The sequence below is a fragment of the Sprattus sprattus genome, assembly GCF_963457725.1.
Source record: "Sprattus sprattus genome assembly, chromosome: 15".
In the NCBI taxonomy this organism is placed as follows: Eukaryota; Metazoa; Chordata; class Actinopteri; order Clupeiformes; family Clupeidae; genus Sprattus; species Sprattus sprattus.
The window spans coordinates 15,591,551-15,598,044 of NC_137913.1; positions in this window are offsets into that span (position 1 = coordinate 15,591,551).

Consider the following 6,494-nt stretch of genomic DNA (forward strand, 5'->3'; position numbering starts at 1 on the left):
CTCTCCAGTGACCAACAATTTTCTCTTTTCCCTTTCAAATAAGACCCCCCCCCCCCCCCCCCCTCCCTCTCTTGAAGAAGGAACAAAATGAGGCCTGTTTTTGCAGATGAAGTACAGCTGCCTTCGTTTAGTTTCTGAAAGTCAGGCCTTAGCAGTAGTTAAAGAAGACACACAAAGTGCACATTTAGTTTGCGTTCCATCAGCTTTCACCTCATTCTCCTTGGGTAAGTCCTCTGGGAGTTTGCCACTCCTTCCCCATTTCCTTGCAAGAGTAAGCAAATGCAGTTTGTCTTCTGAAAAGAATGATTCAATGATAGCCCCAATGGCACAATACAAGTATCCACCTCTGCCCTATCCACCTCTGCCCCTAGGACTTGTTTTTTCTGGGTCCCCGGTTAAGACTTGCTTTACAGAACTGGTCTGTGAATTTTGGGTGGACTCCGATTTCAAAATAAAGGGATAAGGATGGTTTGCCTGGATAACATGTCTGGACCTCTGAGATAAGATGTGAATTTTTCTTTCTTTTAAAAGCCATGTTCACTCAACTCCAAACCTTTCTCTGCTGTTCTCTGTTCTAGGAATATGATGTGGTCTCCTAGCGACAGTGGCTTTGTTACTGTGTGGGTTGTACACATAAATGTTCTGCTAGGTGTTTGTGTGTGTGTGTGTGTATGTGTGTATGTGTGTATGTGTGTGACTGAGTAGAATGTGTGTGTGTGTGTGTGTGTGTGTGTGTATATGAGTGTGTGTGTGTGTGTGTGTGTGTATGTGTGTGAAACAGCTGTCCCACCTCTTCAAAAACAGAAGGCATGAGTACAATTACAGAACCGCCTGGCACATTAGACAAGTGCAGCCAAAGTTCTGTGTGTGTGAATGTGTGTTTGTTTGTTTGTGTGTGTGTGTGTGTGTGTGTGTGTCACTGTCTTTAATGCGTGTCTGTTTTAAAGAAAAAAGCTTGATGTTAACATGCTTAGTGAAGATGTTTGTATAAAGGCTGGCCTGAAAAAATCTCTGTTAGTCAGTGTGTATTTTCTGCGTGACAAAGGCTCTCTGTCTCCACAGCTCCAAAGCTTTGTGGTTTATCATTGGATGTTTGCCTGAGACATGGGCTAACCCTCAACACCCTTGGGAACGAGACCAGAGTTATCTCTTCGAAATCAACACTTTTACGAACCATTAGTTGAATTTGGTTGGGGGAAAAAAACCTTTTATGAATGTGGGTTCAGTTATGATATGATCGGTCTTGGCTTATTGGCTCCGAACTACAAAGGCTTATTGATGGGTTTCTCCAGCTTTGTTGTGCTGTGCTGTGTGGTTATGTTTCCATGGAAACCAAAACACCCAATTTCATGCCAGACACCTAGTGTCTCAGACAGAACTTTATTTTTAGACAGTGGTAAAAAAACATCAGTTGCTACTGGCTACACACTGAATTTTAAGGGGTATTTCATTAACTGTCTCACGGGTGCTGCTTCTTATTCTGGGATGTAGCATATAGTACAGGTTTGCCTTAGCTTATTGTTGTTAGAGATAGATGAAGAGTCATCTCAGCTTTAATGCTTATGCTTGTCCATTGCAGTTACCATTGCAAGCCAGCTTGAACATAAACCATCCTGGGTGTGCTGGGTGCTAAGCAAGCTTTAGGGTGTGTGACTGTGGGGTAAAGGGAGAAAAAAGTTATTTGAACTTGAATAACAACAATAGAAAACCTGTTAATTGGAGAGCAATATCACCCCAGTTGGAATGAGGTTCTGCTTCTGGAGCCTTCTCACCATTGCTCTCCTGTGAAGACAAAATAAAGGACCAGATTCGTCTGTCTCATGAGTGCACTTCACAGTGAGAGGGGAACTGAATGGGATGGGGCCCATGGACAAGACCCTTTTACCGCATATACTGTACACATGCATACACATACACACAGAGACTCATACACACACACACACACACACACACACACACACAACCAATTCTATAAGAGATCAAACTAGACATGACTTTAACACAACGTCAACTTCAATTACTACATAAGCCTCTGGCCTGAGATCAAAGCATCAGTACAGGTGCTTACAGAGGGTTAAGTTCCCACGCTAAGGTCTCACGTTCTAAACATGAAAGGTATTCATGAGAAACTCAACACAGACAGGCGATGCATTATAGGTGTGTTACTGCGAGACTCAAACACACCTTTCCGAGTGCCTTTGAGGTCAGCATGAGGTGAAGTACTGAGGCAGGTTCTAAGGAACACTCACCCCAAACATTTTAACACTCACCCCAAACATTTTTACACTCACACACTCACACCAAACATTTTGACACTCACACACTCACGCCAAACATTTTGACACTCACACACTCACGCCAAACATTTTGACACTCACACACTCACCCCAAACATTTTTACACTCACACACTCACACCAAACATTTTGACACTCACACACTCACACCAAACATTTTGACACTCACACACTCACGCCAAACATTTTGACACTCACACACTCACGCCAAACATTTTGACACTCACACACTAGCACCAAACATTTTGACACACACACTCACACCAAACATTTTGACAGTCACACACTCACGCCAAACATTTTGACACTAACACCAAACATTTTGACACTCACACCAAACATTTTGACACTCACACACTCACGCCAAACATTTTGAAACTCACACACTAGCACCAAACATTTTGACACACACACTCACACCAAACATTTTGACACACACACTCACACCAAACATTTTGACACTCACACACTCACACCAAACATTTTGACACTCACCCCAAAAATGTTGACACTAACACACTCACACCAAACATTTTGACATTCACACACTCACACCAAACATTTTGACACTCACACACTCACACCAAACATTTTGACACTCACACACTCACACCAACATTTTGACACTCACACACTCACACCAAACATTTTGACTTTCACAGCAAACATCTTGACACTTACATACTCCAATACTCCTTCTCCTTTAATTCCAATCCAAACCTGCCAACCTGCACTTGTGTGCTCATGATGATATGGTAATACACGTCACCAAGAAAGTGACACTGAAATTGGTCAACAGCCAGATAAAGAGAGCGCAGCAGCAATATCATCTGATATAATCTAACATCTAACAGTCACACACATTAACACATCTAACATTTTGACAGTCACACACTCACACCAAACATTTTGACACTCACACCAAACATTTTGACACTCACACACTCACACCAAACATTTTGACAAATTGGTCAACAGCCAGATAAAGAGAGCGCAGCAGCAATATCATCTGATATAATCTACAGCCTGTGGAGATAATTGATGAATTGTGCACAAGACTAGTGACTCATTTCAATGCCGTTGTTTAGTTCAGAGGCTGATTTACAGTAATTGTGTGGCATGTGCAAAAGGCAGCAATACTCATCCAGATATCACAGCTTGCAAATTAGTTTTGTGGATATGTATCTTTTAAAGCCAAAAGTCACTTAATTATTGATTTGATTAATGTTCAGCCTCTCTATCTTGCAGATCACTTCAAATTCTGAAATACATTTAGAGAGTCTTACATGTATATAATGTTTAAAATGTACCAACGGTTTTAAAAGTTTGGGGACTGCAGGACATTCTAAAAGCTACTGTTTGCTTTTCTTGAAGTACTTTGTGGTGTATTTTTAGGAATACTTGGAATCGAATTCCTGTTATAGAGATTGACATCTCGTAGGCTTCAGTTTCTTGACTGACTGCACCACTGCTAGAGAATCCCAAAATAAATCCACCCACACACTTAACAGCTGTCAAGAGGTTCTTTTCGTCAAATGCTACTTCTTTCCTTACACCAAAGACACATGTGGTGATTTTGAGCAAATAACACAATTTTAACTTTATCTGCTCATAGCACTTATTTCCCAAAGGGCTTATCCAGTTGTTCCCCCTTGCCTACCTAGGTAGATGCTGCTTTGCATACTGAAGTGATTAACTTTTATGATTATAGCATAATTTATAATGCTCAATGGTAAATCTTTTCTCTGATGGCCCTTCTAGGTGTGCCCTATCCAAGCAGTGCCTCACAGTTGAATGGAGCACCACCACACCTGTGTCAGAACAATCTTCCTTCAGGGCTCACATGAGGGGGTTTGGTTGGCCTTTCCACACAGCACATATGCAGATTTATCTGAAAGTATTCTTGGTCCTCAAGATCTCACCTTGAGTCCACTTACCCTTAACCCTTAACAGGTCAGTCATAGGAAATGACAAACTGAAAGACTTTGATATCGTTTGAAACCTTTTAAACCTTCTGCTGTTTTGTGGGCATCCGATAGGTTCATTCAGATCCTACGTCAGTTGCTGTGAGGAGCCTGTGTTTGTTGAGTGTTGCCAGAACATTACATTTACATTTACATTTAGTCATTTAGCAGAGGCTTTTGTCCAAAGCGACGTACAAGGGAGAGAACAGTCAAGCTGAGTCACATCTGAGAATTCAACAGCTTTTGGAATGGTCATGAGCTAACCATTCTAAATGACCACTCTTGACCTCCTCAATAAGTCCTCACCTACGTCTTGAGTTAAGTAAGGCCCAACAAGTTAATCATATGTTCTGAGACTTAAAAGAGGAAGGGTGGCCAAACGTTTGCACATGCCATTTTTTTTGTTTTCTATTGTTAACGTCATTAAATAAAAAGTAACAGTGCAGAGACATTTGACTGAATTCTCATTTTTAAATGTTTGCCTTAAATGTTTGCTGCAGATGTTGCATTGACTTCTTTTCAAAAAATCAGCTAAATACGGATCTGTGCTCAGGGGGGCCCAAACGTTTACATTGAAGTCAGTAAAATTCTTGTAGTAAAGTATAAAATCTTTCCCGGAGAGCCGAAAAGTTGCTAAATTAAACTGCAATCTCTCCTCTTGTTTTCCCCATCACTTGACCTGGTACATGTGCTGTTTCTGTGCTCAAAGCCATTTGGTACAACAAGACTCCCTGCCTGGATCCAGCGAGACTAAGATCTTAATTAATACCCTGTTTATTCAGTGTGGTGAAGCCCTTTAATTGACTAAAAGTCCTCAGATGCATGGTGGACAAGTCTGTGTTAAAATACAACCAAAACCAACAGTTTTCTCTCAGCACTGACAAGTACTTGTCTCTGTGTCTTCTTTATTGAGGATTTGATTTCTCCCCGATGTTGAAAAGGTGCGAGAAGGAAAAACAATTTATCTTAATTGTGGCTAATGGAGGTCCAAGGGCTTGCTTTAAGAGTCTGAAACTAGAAGAGTCCCACCCGAGAAATATTTGACTACGACTGTCATTGTGTGGGTACAATAAAGTGTAACTATCCTGATGGTGTGTGTGTGTGTGTGTGTGTGTGTGTGTGTGTGTGTGTGTGTTTAACCAGGACCTCACAGTCAGTCTCCCTAGCAGACAGTGGACTGTCGTCTTGTCATGAATAGTGCAATTCTCTCAGGCCTACATTTAAGTTCCTGGAAAGTGGGGGATAAGGGGTGGAATGTGTGTGTGTGTGTGTGGGTAGGTGGGGGGGGGATTCTGTGTAAAGAATCTCAAGCCAAACTGACAGGAGCTCCCTCAACCTCATAAACCTTCCTTTCACTCTCTCTCTCTCTTTTTTTCCTTTCTCTCTCTCCTCTCTTTCACTCCTGTCTCCACAGCCACCACTCTGGGATGAGGCCCCTTTGAGAGAGGCACTGTAGGTTACACCGTGCCTGAGATGCCAGACCCGGGTCAGACACCACTGTCTCTCTCTCTCTCTCTCTCTCTCTCTCTCTCTCTCCCTCTCTGTCTCTCTCTGTCTCTCCCTCTCTGTCTCTCTCTGTCTCTCTCTCTCTCTCTCCCTCTCTCCCTCTCCCTCTCTCTCTCTCCCTCTTTTTCAGCGCTCTGTTTTTCACATACTTCCATCTCTCAGTGCTGACCTTCACACCCAGAAACATGACCAGCCCTGCTGCAGAGTCTATAAATAATCCCCAGGAGCGCAGGACTGGCCAAACCTGCTTAATGTATCTCATGAAGGCAATAACAAACAAACACACACACACACACACATACTTACTTAGGACTAGTTAGGGGACCAATGTCAAATCTACCTCACCATGGGAGCAGACACACACACACACACACACACACACACACACACACACAGGAGCAGGCCAGGCTAGACGTAATTCATGTATCTTGGTGCTTCCCTGACCTACTTCTGCCTGAGGTGGCCTGGAGCCGCCGCGCCAACAGGAAAAAACAACAGTGACGGAGACACAGCGTGTACTGCAGGAGACAACGGGGCCCACACACTCACACACATACAGAATCATAAACACACACACAACCACACACACACAGAATCATAAACACACACACACAGAATCATAAACACACACAGAGATTCATACATGCACACTCACAGACTCTCACACACACACTCATACACACTGAGCGGAAGTGCTCAATGTTCACTCCTCTTGTCCTAAGCGGGTC